The sequence below is a fragment of the Molossus molossus genome, unplaced genomic scaffold (assembly GCF_014108415.1).
Source record: "Molossus molossus isolate mMolMol1 unplaced genomic scaffold, mMolMol1.p scaffold_m16_p_16, whole genome shotgun sequence".
Taxonomy (NCBI): Eukaryota; Metazoa; Chordata; class Mammalia; order Chiroptera; family Molossidae; genus Molossus; species Molossus molossus.
The window spans coordinates 65,081,119-65,096,880 of record NW_023425351.1 but is presented as its reverse complement, the minus strand read 5'-3'; positions in this window follow the sequence as shown (position 1 = coordinate 65,096,880).

Sequence of the window (15,762 nt, the reverse complement as noted above, 5' to 3'; positions counted from 1 at the left end):
GACAAGACAGGGCTCTGATCAAGTCTTGTTTATTCAGGGGGAGTTCACATAATATATAGGGCAAAAAGCAGGTGAAGCAGTTAATGAGTATCCCACCTGAAGCAAATTCCAGTAAATACCCCAGGTGGAACAAATGATAAGCAAAGAATGGAGTAAACAATTATGTAGAGGAATGCAGACACTGTGTGCAGAGAGACCCCGCCCTGGGGCCGGAGATGGCAGAGCAGACTCTAACAAGATGGATGCCAGGCAGATGGTCTCCCACAATGCTAGGGCGGTCTTGGAATACCTGGTGGCCCTGAAATCACAGGGTTCTTAAATGAGGAAGGGGGGCGCGCAGATGGATCAGAACTCAAGGAATGGCATCATGAGGAAAACTCACTGGCTCTTTATTGCTGGCTCTGGAAATGGAGAAAGGCAGCCATAAGTCAAGGAACACAGCCAACTTCTAGAAGTGGAAAAGGCAAGAAAAATCTACCCGGGAGCCCACAGAAGCAACCCAGTCCTGTGGACACCTTCACTGCAGCCCAGTGAGGTCCAGTTTGGACTTCGGATCTCCACACCGTAAGGTAATTAACTTGTGTTTTAAGCCACCACGTTGGTGGTGATTTGTTCTAGCGGCAGGAGGAAATGAATACCCAGGTCCATGAGGTTCTGTCATGTGGGAGCTCCTAGGGACAGTGTTGATTGACAGGGTTTGTTCAGATGACCTGGAGTAGTGCAGCCAGAATGAGTCTGTGACAGGACCAGTCATGGAGAAAGACGAGAGCCTGAACTGGCCCCCTCAGCACTACGAGGGATGATGGGCTAAGGAAGCAGCTGGGTAAGGAGCAGGGCGATCAGAGGCGGGGGTCTTACGTAAGGAACAAGGGGTATGAGGCCCCGACTGGCACCGTGTATCGTGGGAGGGGTGAGGTGGGGGAATCGCCTAACTACACAGTGACAAGGAGAGGGTGTACCTGATACGTTCCAGTTCCGACAGCTCTCACGGCAGGGACCTGACCGCCACCAAGCTCTGGAGCCAAAGTCCCATGTACAATGTCTATCTGTGCCTCCTGACACCCTCTGGGCCCCTGACACCAACTCAGCTCTGAATATACCTTGACCTACAGTCTATGCGAAGACGCCAGTGACAGTGACCAGTGTGATCATCTCGCCATGAGATGTGGACTCCGGACGTGAAGACGCATCTTTCCCTTCCTCTTAGTGCTCACGTCTGACGACAATGGAATAAAGCCGATGCCAGCAACTGTCTGTGAGCACGCCTGTTCTCAGGACGCTTTGACCAACACCGAGAGACAGTGCGCTTTCCCTATGGCTGCCTCCCTTCTCCCTCCCTCCTCCCTTCCTTCTCTCTTCCTTACTGTTTGTAGGAATATTCTGAAAGCTCCGGGTGTGCCCGAGCGCAAATTCCACGGAAAGTCTGGGACCCAGGCAGAGGGCAAGCGCGAGAGGGGGTGAGTGTGTTTCACTGTTTCCCACGAGGCCATGAGCAGCGCCAGAGTCTCCCCCTGTGTGTGTCTCTGTCTTTCCTGTCACTCCTCGATCACACCTGGCTCACTGACACAACTAGCAGGTCTCAGTTCAAACAGCAGCGCCTGTCCCTGGGAACCGGCCTCGTTCTCCCCAGATGATTAGAGAAGGAAGGCAGGTCTCCAAGCCGGTGTCTTCGATGTCGCCAACATTCTACCCTGCGATAGGTCCTAGGAAGCTGATTTTTAAACTGGAGGGCCCGAGTAAATAAATAAAAGAACAACTTCAGGAGCAACGGGAAAATACAGATAGTGTTTCTCACATTGGACGATTATTTAATTCTATGACAGTCGCCTCAGGACATCCAGGGCGTGGTGGTAAAACCTGCAGGTTGCATTCGTTTAACTGCCCGGAAACGTGGGGCTGGCAGTAGGCCAGCTGTGGGCCCGGATCTTTGCCAGCTGTTTGTCCTTGGGTAGGTCTCCTCCTCTCTCTGAAGTGAGGGCTTTGGGCTCTCAGGAATCCAAGCTTCATTCCGGCTCTGAAGATTCATGACCGTGTCACTCCAGCTCAAGGTCACTGTCACTTTCACAAGGTTGCCGTCATGGTCAGGAAACGTGAGGACCCAATCCCAGGCAGTGTGTCATGGTGACCGAACGCCCTTGGCCACCTGCTGGAGCGGTCATGGGCCACAGAGGAGCAGACAGGGGCAAACGAGCTGCATCACGGACAGGGGTCTCTGTGGCACTGACTGGCTCCCAAAGCTACTGCTTAGACGTCTCCTTTGCAAGATTCCAGACCCCACCCCACCTCTTTTTTTTAAATTTCAACTTCAGTGCTGGCATTAGGAGGAGTCAGGCAGTCGTGCAATCTTAGAACGAAAAGGAGCCATAAAGATCATTTGCATCAGCCCATTGTTCCTCCCCAAGCTCGGCACACCCATCGATATGTGAGGACACCCCGTCTTAAGGGAAGTTGGCCCACGGGTCCACTCGCACTGTGTGGCAGAGCTGGAGTTGAGTGGAGGTGGCTCCCCAAGCAGACACCTGCTCTTGCTGTGACTGCAAAAGCCACCCTTTACTGGAGTCACTGCGTTTGGCTAGAATACAACCCAAGGAAGTCCCTAAACCCAGCTTCGCAAAGGATGGTGGGCAATCCAGCAGGGTCCACTGGAAACTCGTTAGAAATGCAGAGTCTCAGGCCCCTCCCCGGACCTACGCAATTGTGAAAAGTCCATGTTCACATTCAACTTTGAGAAGCACCAGCGGAAACTGTCCTTAATTGAGTACAAATAGTCACAATTCCCCAACAGTTGTCCAGCTGAGCAGTCCAACGCTGGGAATTGTTACAGCTCATGGTGGCCTGAGAGGACCATAATGGTCACTTATAAATCAGCATTAGCAAGCAGTTCCTTAGTCCTCGATAAAGAAAGCTGTGACCTCTGTGGGAAGGCCTTAATGATTTTCCATCTCCACTAAGGAATCAACATTCATTTTGGTATCTAGGAAAGAAGGAGGAGATGTCTTTTTAAAAAATATAAATCCGATGACTGGGACTCTTTTGTTCACTTCTGCTTACTTTGCTTTGGCACCGGTTGTGTGAAACCAGAACCTCGTATTTACATAAGGTTTATATAAGGTTCATTGTTCTTTGGTGGCTCAAAGAGGCAACTTACAAAAAAGAAAAGAACAAAAGAGGTTGGTCCAGAGTCCCCCAGAGTTGGATTGTAGTCCTACCTCAACCATTTAAGAGCTATGTGACCCAAGGCAGGGCAGTTCACCTCCCTGAACTTTACTCATCAGCGAAAGTTATGCCAATAATCAGTAACTTACAAGAGTCATGAGAGAGTATACATATGAACATTTCCAGCACACAGCAAGGACCCAATAAAATGTCATTCAGAAAGGGGGTAATTAGACCACGTAACAAACACTTCTTGAGTATCACCAATGTGGGTTGATGCAAATACAAGAGTAAATGAGACACATACAGTATCTGTTCCAATAGAACTGCTGTTCACTGAGAGAGGCAGACAAAGCAATGGAGGCTAGCAATGACTGCTTGCTGCCTTCTATTCCAAGGACTTCACATCGATTCACTGATGTAATCATTACTGCTATCCAATGGATACTACCTACTATCATTAGCCCATTACAGGCGAGGAAACTGAGGCATGCAGAGGTTAAGTAGCCTGGTGAAGAGCTATATTGCTAGTAAGTAGGAGAACTTAGGTTATGAACCCAGACAGGTTGGTCCTAGAGCCCACTTACTTAAACTCTCTGCTCACCTGCTTCACCAGTTGCAGCAACTAAGTATATATAAATACATACTCAGAAGGAGACGGCCAGAAAGCTAGGAGAGTACACCGGGGAGCCCTAACCTGGTCTGAGGAGGTGATGAGAAAGAGGTGACGAGAAACCAGGTAAAGAAGAGGAAGACTCATTGCAGCAGGGCAAGAATGGGCATGGAGACCTGGAATCAATTGAGAACTTGGGTAATTCGATGTTAGTTGACAGGATAGTGCTTGACCCCTGCAAAAGACTGCAGCTCAAACATAGACCAACACACTCACAGATGACTCTCTGGACTGCTACTTCTGCCACAGACACGTTCCCGATTTCTAGTCTTGGCGCGTGTCGACACCTATGGTTTTAAAAGCTAAAGTTGCAGGGTGGGTGCACTGGCCCGAGGAGGAGGAAAACTGAGGCCATGGCACTGGGTCTGACAGCGGATCCGCTGAGTGCTCCTTTGGCTGTGACCTTGAGAAGATTATTTAAACCTGTTTTCTAAACATTCGTTTTCTTATCTGGAAAATGGGAATAGTAATACTCCTGGAGCTGTGGTGAAGAGGAACTAAAGCTATGCATCCATGTGCCTGGCCCAGGGTAGGGTTCAAGGGATATTCCCTTCTTTCCCCTTTTAGTGGGCAAAGCTGGAAGCTGGCATTTGCCCAGGGAAACCAGACCCGATCTCCAGACACCCAGGTCCCTTCCATCTTTGAAGGCTTTGGTTTTTTTGATATCTTAACCAATGTTGAGTGATTCAGTTCTATCACAGGGCACCCATAAGACTTTTTACAAATGTCTTAATTTAAGATTCTTCAGAGGAAGCAAGACTCCACTTTGAATAAAGTCACTAAAATACCCTGCTGATAATATCTCCCATAAACAAAAATGAAAATGAGCAATAAAATCACGATATAAAAAGACAACTGACAATGGGGAAAAAAGGAGAAACATCTGTAACAAAAATTAATTAATTAATTTAAAAAAAGAAAAGACAACTGAGCCTGGCGGGTGTGGATCAGTTGGTTGATCGTCATCCCATGCACCAAGAGGTTGCCGGTTCGATTCCCAGTCAGGTCACATGTTCGGGTTGTGAGCTGGATCCCCAGAGTGGAGTGTACAGGAGCCAGCTGATCAATGTTTCTCTCTCACATTGATGTTTCTAGCTCTCTCTCCCTGTCCCTTCCTCTCGCTAAAAAAAACAATAAAAACATATACACAATGGAGTACTATGCAGCTGTAAGAAAGAAAGATCTCTTATCCTTTGAGACGACATGGAGGGACCTGGAGAGTATCATCCTAAGCGAAACCAGCCAAACAGAGAAACACAAGTATTATATGATCTCACTTATTTGTGGAATATAATGAACATAACAGCTTGAGGAATGGGGTAGTCCCAGAGACATGGAAGTGGGGTACAGACTGACAATCCCCAAAAGAGGGGGTGGGGGGGCAGATAAACCACAGAACTTATATGCATGTGTGCATGAACAATGGACATGGACAACAAAGCTGTGAACAGAGTGGGAAGGGTGGGGGAGGGGGAATCAGTGGGGAGGAAGGAGAAGCATCGCTAAGAAAAATAAATTAATTAATTAAAAAATAAAAATAAATAATAAAATTAACAGTCTCCAAAAAAATAAAAACATATTAAAAAAAAAAAACAGCTCATAAAATTAATGTGATTTTTTTTTTCCTAGAAGTGCACAGCAAAAGAATACGTATGACCTCAATTCCCACCAAATGCCAGAGGGAGGGATTTGGAATCAACAACATAAGATTTTTTTCATGGCTACCTGGAACTTCGGAGCCAGGAATCATTTTAAAGAATATTGCGTCAAGCCCCACCTTTTTCCAGCATATCTGTGTAACTGTTTTTAAAGGTCATATGGGATTATTGGCAGAATTGGGATTTGAACTGGGGACTTCTGGGATAGTCGAGGGGCAGCCTATACACTGATTAGTTAGGGAGATTTGCCGCTCAACACAGATCATTTCAGTTTTATCACTGAAGCGGAAGCTGTGGATAAGCACCTGAAACCCTTTTTCAGAGGCGAAAACAGAGTCAACACTGCCACAGACCAACAGAGCCTCAGTTCAACACGTTTAGGATGTTTAGGAATGTATTCTCTTTTCTAAAGATGTGCTAATCCTCATGCTTGTCACTTCTCATTGACCCCTTTGTGGGAAGTTAGTCAAGTTTGCTTAGATTTGCAAGCGATTTCCATACTGGTCACCAACCCCAAACGCGTGTCAGTGAGTCACCACAGGACTGTTTCTGTTCGGGTTCTTGGTCATCAAGCAAGAATGCTGAGTACCTTGGCCTCCGTGGGGCACAGCCATCACCAAGGAAAGCGAGGCCATGCTCCAGCACGGGTTCTCTCCCATTGGGGACCCAGGCACCCCCCGAACTCCGATCCCCTTCAGACGCCTTTCAACAAGCCGCAAGAGAGCCCCCAGTGCGGTGCTGCCGTGTGTGATCTGAGCAAATCAGCTCTGGAAGAAATGTCTGGGGCCCTTGAGGACAGCTGACTTGGGACTGGGCATACATGGCACTCGAAAATTACAATTATTTTGGGTGGGTACGATAATTGTATTATTGTTATGTAACACGACGGTCTCACTTTTTAGAGATGCATTCTGAAATATTTGGCAGTAAAATGTCAAGACATCTGTAATTTGCTTTAAAATACAGCCTCCTTTGAAATACTAAGCACATATTTTAAAAAGAATAACGCAAATGCAGCAAGTATCAGTAAGTGTGAAATCAAAGTATGAGGGTATGAGCACCATTATAATATTCTATGTTCCGGCACGTTAAACTTACATGCTGAACATTTTTAAATAGAAATAAAATTATTCTGTTAGAATTAGAAGAAGACCTGTGAAACATCACCTCTTGTTACTCTGACCAGCCAAAGGTCAACCTCCAGAGGTAGAAGCTATGATGAAGAAAACAAGAACTCCTTCCTTTTATGTGACAAGTGTACACAGGTAACTAATACATGAATCTTTTTCCACTCACTGCAATAACTCCCAACTCTCAAGAAACATGAGGAACCAGTGAATGTCCCCCTCTGTGCATTGCCCTCCCTCCCTCAGCCCCCTCCCAATAGCCCCTGCCCCACTCTGCCCTCATCATTCACGGTTTTGTGTGAGTTGGAAAACAGATTTGTGTTCTTGAGCCAGACTCCATGCTGAAATCGTGAACGAGAGAAAACACGCTTTGAGTCGCTGGAGAGGTAGATACAGGTATATTATTTTTGGAAAGACACCCAGATGCTCACTCTGCATTCTCCCATGAGGAGAATATGACCTTCTTAATACTGAGTTCAGTTTATCATCCAGCAGAACTTGCAAACACACCCTTAAACCCCAATGCCCAGGTTAGTAAAGGTGTGTTCTTCCCCCCCGCCCCCGGTTGTAATGTTAAGTCTTTTCCCTCACAACCCACATTCTTTTCATTTTAATCCTCACCTGAGGTTATGTTTAGAGAGAGGAAGGGGGAAAGGAGGAAACAGAGAGAGAGAAACACCAGTTACCTCCCATTGACCTCACAACTGGGAATCGAACCCATAACCTTTTTGGTATATGGGATGGTGCTCCAATCAACTGAGCCACCCGGCCAGGGCACAGCCCACATTGTTGACACTGCTTTCTCAATAGGGAAGAGCCCAATCTGACAGCCAGGACAAGGTGGTCATGCTTACTTCTCCTTCACTGGACACCCTTGGTCAGTGGGATGGACCTCATGAGACACGCACAGGGGCCATCTCTTCTTACTGTTCAGCAACAATGGGCAGTGTGTTACACCAAACACATGGTGGTTTCATAAGAATATACAATTCTGGTATTATTCATGCCCTTGTGTTCCTTAAAACTTGATAGAAGCGAATTTTGCACAGCAGTGTTCACATAGAAGAGCTTGTACCTGAAGTGACAAAGGAATCATCGACCTCTGGAAAATGGGGCCCCGATCTCCCCAGAGGGCTCAAGCTCACCTGGGTTTTAGCAGAAGGAATGTCACTTCTCTGATGCGGTGGAAGACACTGAGCAAAGGACTGGGAATGTGCCACATTGTGCTGAAACAATGGACCGGCTCCCTGGCGTTGGGTGGTGTGGTGGTGAGTTCCAGAAGTGGGATGAATCATTTGTCTCCAGGAGGTAACAGTATCCCGGCTTGGCTGGGCTCCAGGTGGCCTTTCCTAGAAGCTGCAGGAGTGTGTGTGCTGCAAATAGAAGCCTTTGAGAAGTGGTTCCTGGAAGGAAAAGCGCTGGGTGATCAAGGTCTCCTTCTCATCTCATCTGTGTCACCACCAAACAGGGCTCCTTCTGGCTCGCTCTTCTCTTAGCTCTGTGAGTGGAGTTACATGAAGAGAATCAACAAGGTCATGTTTTGTGTTTGTTTGTTTGTTGTTTTTTAGAGAGGAAAAAACGTAATATTTCGAAGTGTTTTGTCATATATATCAGTTAGGAATGCTTTGGGGTGCAAATAAGAGAAAAATGGTCTAACGGTGGCTTAAACAAATATAGGGTTTTTCTCTCTCCATCATATATCAAGAAACGTATAGATAAATAGTCCTAACGTAATAAGCAGCTCAAGGACACCTATCAGCAACATCTGATTTTTTTTCTCTCTCCCTTTCAACTTCACCGCCCTTAGTAAATTAGCCTTTCATTCTCATTGCTATTGCCTAATAGTTATAAAATGAATCCCGCAGCTCCAAGAAACACAACTTCAATAAAGACAGGAAGAAGGAAAAGGTATCTTTCCCTTTTATCTAGAAAGAAAATGTCTTAGCCTACCAGCCAACTTCCTCTTAACTCTCACTGGTCTGAACTGGATTATATCAAGCCCCTTAGCTAAAGGGAAGGCAAAATTGCCCTCTTTGCCAAAGGGGGGAAAGGCATTCCTGACTGAATGAAAGCAACGGTCGTCTGCTCTCTGGGACTAGGCACATTGCGGAGGTGGTTGTCATCAAGGAGGAAGATAGAAGCGAATATCACGCAGAGAACTAACACCTCTGTCGCATCGGATGACCATTGTCTAATTTCAGTGCCTTGCTTCTCGTCTCTCCTTCCCTCCTCTGCCTTTAACCCAAACAGGAGAGAAAACATTTTCATTCTTTATGGCTTGGCTTCAGTCTCCCTGAATGATCTCCTGCAAGCAGTCATCTCTCAAGACTTTATCCCACAGAAATTACAGCTACCATTCATTGAATGTTTTTATAAGCCAGATAATGGGATACATTTGAAATACTCCTGATAATTCTCACAGTAATCCTGCCAAATAGTTAACATCCTTCATCACATAGTACCTTTTCCACAGTCACCATGAGAAATATTCAGTGCGGCACTGATCTGATTCCAACTCGATCTGGAGCCAAAGACTTTAACATAGACACTTTTTTTCCTCTCCTGAACTCCTATGGAACTTAGAGTTCTTCCAAAGCCTCTGTTCTCTCCTGTATTAGTTTATAAATCATTTATTTGTGTAAATTATACAAAATGAGTTCTACTTCCTAGGTCAGGAAGGTCTTCTAGTTGTCCTGGTCATTTATCCCCTATCATGTCTAACTAGCCAAGTGAGATTTCTTTTTTTTTTTTTTAATTTTTTTTCCTTTATTGATTTTAGAGAGAGGAAGGGAGCGGGAGAGAGAGAGAGATAGAAACATCGATGAGAGAGAACATCGATTGGCCGCCTCCTGCATGCTCCCCACTGGGGATTGGGCCCACAACCTGGGCATGTGTCCTGACTGGGTCTCAAACCAGTGACCTCTTGGTGCATGGGTTGACGCTCCACCACTGAGCCACACTGGTAGGGCTAAATGAGCTTTCTTTATATGGTTTTATACATAGTGCCTAAAGAAAAGCTTCTCAGTAAGACTTCACTTTGATGCCCATGCCTTATCGAGGAATAAGGTATGTTTGTTACAATTAGGGTGTGCTGGTTCTCAATCTTGGCTGGTTTAGCAGGTCTGAGATGGGATCTGGGTAGAGTCCAGATATTTGTATTTTTTCAAATATCCTTAAATTTAAATGTGCAGCCCAGATTACAGTTCTAAAAGGGGACTAGGACTGTATGCTTACCTAGCTTGTTTTAACAGGTTCTCATGACCAGGCTGGTCTGTGCATGATTGGTCATGTGTATGACCTTTTTGAGAGAAATGGAAATTCTTTCTTGGCTCTGATGGAGAATTTACTCTAGTCCTGGCCTTCGTGGGCTAGCCCCGCATCAAGAGCTTCTATAAAACATACCAAAGCTAGCATTTCTAAAACCTCTACTACAGTTCAAGCCACTATGCTAGGAACTTTATATGGCTGATTCTTTCTGTCTTTATGCCACCTTTTGAACTAGCTAGGTATTGGTTAGGAATTCTATTTTACAGGGAAATTCCTAAAGTCTCACAATTGGTGAATGGAGGAACCAGGGCTCCAATCCAGGAAGTCTGAGGGTTTATCTTTAGCTGTATACTGTGCTTCCTACTCTAGATCACACTGGACACTCAATGACATCATGAAGTAAGCACTGTCCTCTCTGCTGAGCCAGGAAAGAGGATGGAGTGTCAAAGACCAGGCTGGTCTGTACCTCTGTCCTAGAGCAAGGTAATCTGATACAGAGGAAGAAACAAAGGCAGCCATAAGATGTCAGGGGACATGTGATGTTATGAAGTCAAGTTAAAGAATCATCCTACCATAAGTGAGACCTCACTCTAAGTGCAAGGACTTGACCTTCCCAAGGCGCCATCAACACTTATTTTTTAGGCGGTATGATACAGTGGACTAATCTTAGACCTCAGAGTCTAATAGTGTTGGCATGTCAGCTCCAAACACTTGTAAGTAGGAGTCCCAGAAGCTAATGCCTTTAACTCCCTGAGCCTCCATAGCCTCAATGACAAGAAGAATAAAATAAAACCTTCTGCTTCAGTTGGCTGAGGATAAGGGGTCATCAACATGGTGGCCTGTAAATAACTATAAACAACTACTTAGTCCTGTTTCCTAGGCGAAACCCACACCGTGCAGCCATCAAAGGGTTGAGAAAGCCAGCTTGGGTGCAATCAGGGGTAGTGATATTTCATTTCTCAACAAAGGTTCTATCATTTCAGCTTAGCTAGGCCTATACCCAGCTCTGTGCCCAATCCTGCGGCTGCCTGTGGGACTTGTAAGCAGACCCAGAGCCCTGCAGTCATGCTCTGTGAAAAAGCATTGTGCTTTCATCAGTCGCTTTTCTCTCTGCAGGCTAAGTTCACATGAATTAGATTGCAAGGCACTTTATGCAAAACATCTGACCTTCACTGGCTCGGATTTGCATTGTCATCCTGCCCTTATTCTCCTAAAGTGCCTTCACTTTGCATAATGTTATAATGTTATTCGGGCTTCGCAGTTAGCACGATCTCATTTCTCCAATTATAACCGTTTTAGGCAAAGCTAGAGAGAGCCTTCAGAAACCTATGCCTGTGTGACCTTTCATTCCCAAGGAGGAAGCAATGAAACTGGACTTTAGGAAAAAACTAAAAAGCTCATTGGGGGTGGAAATTTAAAACTCAAAGACTCGAGTTTCTTTCCCCTTTTGGCAATTAAGAGAGTATTGTCTGTGTCCCCGCATTACAGGCAATGCTTACTGTTGAAACAGGAACATTCACCTAAAGAGAAAAACCCAGGGCCACTGATGTATACTTCGAAGAGTCTCTTAACCAAAGTTCTCTCTTCCAGTTGTCCCTCTGGGTCCCACCCCACGGAGGAACGCCCTCCCCAGGTCAAAGACTGAACTCCTTTCAGGAAGCCTTGTCTGCAAGAGACATGACATATTACATCGTTACCTGCCGTGTACTCGTCTAGATGAGATTCTGATCCTTTCTTCCAAATTCGAGTTGGCTGGAAGAGACCCAGGACAAGATTTGCAAGGATGGGAATGGAGACAGAGTGAGGTGATGACCCCACAGCACATGTCAACCCTTTCATTGCTTTGCAAAGACCCCTGATTACAATGTGGATATGCTAAATGGCAGACGAGAACATTCATTTTTTAAAATACTACTGATTAAATACCTACTATTCCCTAGACATCAAGTTATAGGACCTCATTACCTCTCTGGGGTCCTGACATCAGGTCGGGTGAGTGCGTGAGAGTATGCATCCGAAGGAAATGGGCTCACCTCCCACCTTAATATCCTGACACCCTAGATGCTTCCGTACTTGGCCCCGCAGCCTTGTCTAATCCCCTGCACCCCAACATGTTCTCCAGCGACTTGAGCAAGCCGGCAGCTCATTCTCCTTGAACATGGCCCACCCTGTCTTGTACAGAAGCTAACTTTTCTAATGTCTTGAATGAGCTTGCCAGACCATTCTACTTATTCAATATACTGACCAACCAAGGTCCGTTCTATTCTATTTTCTATTATTTGCATATTTTATGTATTCATTTTTAAATTACAGTTTACTTTCAACTACTTTGTATTGGTTTCAGGTACATAGCATAGTGGCTAGACTGTCATACAGGGGTGTGCAAAAGTAGGTTTATAGTTGTACTGAGACATTCTTTTGAGTTAATAAAGCTATCGTGCCCTGGCCGGTTTGGCTCAGCCGTTGGAGTGCTGGCTCACAGACTGAAGAGTCTTGGGTTCGATTCCAGTCAGGGGCATGTACCTTGGTTGCAGTTCAGACCCTGGCCCTGGTCGGGGTCATGCGAGAGGCATCAACGATTCTTTCTCTCTCTCTTCCTCCCATTCTGTCTGAGGATGGATGAAAAAATGTCCTTGGGCGAGGGTTTTAAAAAAAATAAAAAAACTATCATAATATGATGACCTGCATGTCTTTTTCCATATGAGCAACTGTAAACCTACTTTTGCCCAGCCCTGTACACTTTACAAAGTGTCCCCGATATTTCTCCGGCTCCATACATAGTTATCACAATGTTATTGACTATATTCCCTATGCTGTACTTGACATCTGCATGACTGTTTTGTAACCATCAATTTATATTTCTTAATCCCTTCGCCGAAGTTCAGTTTAGACCCTGTCTTTGTGAACCATTCTTAATGGCTGTCTTTCGTGAAAGCCAGTAACACCCTGTGTTCTCGCCCACACAACTCCTCAAGCCACGAGGACGGGCCAACTCCTCTGAGAACCTTTCTTTGATCTTCAAGTCCAGTTTAGGTTAATTGATTTTTTTCTGTGTTCCCTCCCATTTTCAAGGAAGGACCTTCATCTCTATCTGGTTCCCTCCTTCTTATGAAGACCCCACCGGGAAAGAAAGACGACTGGGTTCTCTCTCCATTCCTCGCTCATCCCATCTCACGGAGGGGAGCGGGGGGAGTCTCATCCCTGGGTCTGGGAGAAGGGGCAGAGAGACTGTGTCTGACCTGCTGTTCTCTCCCTCCCTGTGCCTCGACCCGCAGAGCTCGGCTGACTGCAGGGCACATCCATTCTGGCCTGCTCTCCAGAGGCGCGGAGTGGCCGCTTCTGTCCACGAGGAAAGCTTTGCTGTCCCATTTCACCAAGAGCTGGGCAGGTAAGCTCAGTTCCAGTCTGAGTGCTCATCACATGCCCCTGTCCGCATGCCTCCCTACGGACTCAGAACTTGACAGAGACCAGCTATGCTTCAAACCCCCTTCGTGGTGGCTCCCAGCACAGTCCGTACCAGTTTCCTTCTCTGTCTCCTCTGCTCAGCCTGTGCATCCCTGGAAGACAGGGACCGTATTCTTTTCCATTTTTGTGTCTTTCGTTTCGATCACATTATCTGGCTCACTGAGGATCTACAGTGGATGGACAGACCAATGAAGACTTGAGGTCACATGCATGGCTTGGAATATGCCTCATCACAGAACTGCACAAGCACATCACAGATCACACCCACTTGTGCCCTCTCCGTAACGAACCGAGTCCTCGTCACACGTGGCCCACCAGCTGCACCGCCCACTCAGGCGTTTGCTGCCGGCCGCACGGAGGAGCACTTTCTGCTTGGACGTCTCAGGCTGAGGACGCTCCTGTTTGGCCAGGGAGGGGCAGGACTGCTCAACCCTCCCCGCAGAGCCGAGTCAGCCACGATGCGCGGCCCCAAAGCTGGGCGGCACCCCCTCACCCATCATCTTCTCTTTATGCTTCTCCACTCCTCCCTTTCTCAACCGGGCCTGTCCCTCCTGTGCTTGAATCTCATCGTGTCCCCCTCCGCCTTCCTCATCGCAAAGGCTGACACGGACAGTCCGGAAGACCGTGATGTCCATAGAGAAAGAAAACCAATTCTTTTCTCTGGACAGTTTTTCCTCCACATTCTTATGCTCTTTCCCAGAAATGTAGCTGTGTTATTTTTAGCCTGAACGAGGTGTGTGTCTCCAGGAGACTTCCTTTCTGAAGGAAGCGGGGAACACTCCGGCGTGCGTCCTCGGCTGTGACACATCAACAATCAGGTTGTATGTATGTATTTATTTATTTATTATCTTCACCCAAGGATATGTTTATATTGACGTTTAGAGAGGAAGAGAGAGAGAGAGAGAGAGAGAGACAGAGACAGAGACAGAGACAGAGACATCGACTGGGTTGCTCCCATACCTGCCCCACCAGGGATCAAACCCACAACCTTTTTGGTGTGCAGGACGACACTCCAATCAACTGAGCCACGGGCCAGGAAAAAATCGTGTTATTTATTAATTAGCCATCTCTATAGTCTGGGTTGGAATTCTGACAAAGGATAGATGCAAATGTGAACATGATTTTCACTTCTGGGCTTCCAGACCACAACATTTGCATAGGGAAGGAAACTGTCCAATCACCCAGAATGTTTCCCACCTCCATTATCTTCATGAACGAATCCTTTGCTCTACACGCTCTCTGCCAGTTCCTTATTGCTGTTTAACAAATTGCTCTGTAATGTAGTAGCTTTCAATGACGGCCCTGTATTATTTTCATGGACTTACAGATGATCTGGGGAATTTTGCTGATCTGGGCTGAGCTGGGTTGACCGTGACTGAGCTCACTTACACTTTTGCGGTCAGCTGAGTTAGGGCCGCAGCTCTGCTGATCTGGACTGAGCTTCTGTGTCACGTGTCAAAGTGTTGGCTGGTCCAAGATGACTTTGGCCGTGACGACTCAGCTCTGCACACTCTCTCAGCCTCCAGCAGGCTCTTTCAGGCTTGGTTTCAAGAAAACTCAATCATGCAAGATACATGGAGATACTTCAAGGGCTTCCCAAGCCTCTACTTGTGGCATGTCTGCTAACACCCTCTTGGCCAAAGCAAAGTACACTGTTAACGCAAAGGCAGAGGTGGGACGGGGCTTCACGTGGCCAGATAAAGGCATGAAGAAGGAGAACCCACTAAGTGGGCCCGTCCATGCAAGACTGCCTTACCGTTTTCCAAATGCTCCTTCTGACCTGTGTGGGCCCTACCTAATTTAATAGCTGAAAGAAACATCATCATCATCATCAACAACAACAGCAAATAGGCTTCACGGACCACCACCTACTGTGCTTAGAGTCTAAATAAATGCTCTTATTTAATTCACAGAAAAACCCTATAAAGTAGATGCTATCGTTGCAAGCCAGGTCTTTTCACTCCAAACCCTGGAAGCTTAAGCATGAGGCCAATCTTCCTGCAGCAGCAGGTTTGAATTCATGTCTCCCGCAGGAGCACCTATCACGATAATGGCTGTTGGTTACACATTGCTCTTCCCTGTCTGTAAAAACTTTCTGGTGAAAGTTTATACACCACATCCCTTCTTATAGTGCAAATGATCCGAATGGCCAAAGGGTGTGTGAATATACAAGCATGTATAACATTTAGAGGTGCAATGAGAAATGCAACTCGGGGAATCATTTCTCAATAATGGCTCACAAATCATGCTCTGCCAGGTCCTCAGGCCATTGGAATCTCTCTGGCTCCTCTCAGATTGTTGCTAGGAAACAGTACACGTGGGAAGGGGTGAGAACCTGCTTCTGGGAACATCCTTCAGCCCCGAGCCCAGCCCTTCCACACCTGCGTTCACAAAGATGCTGGGTCCAGGAAGAAGG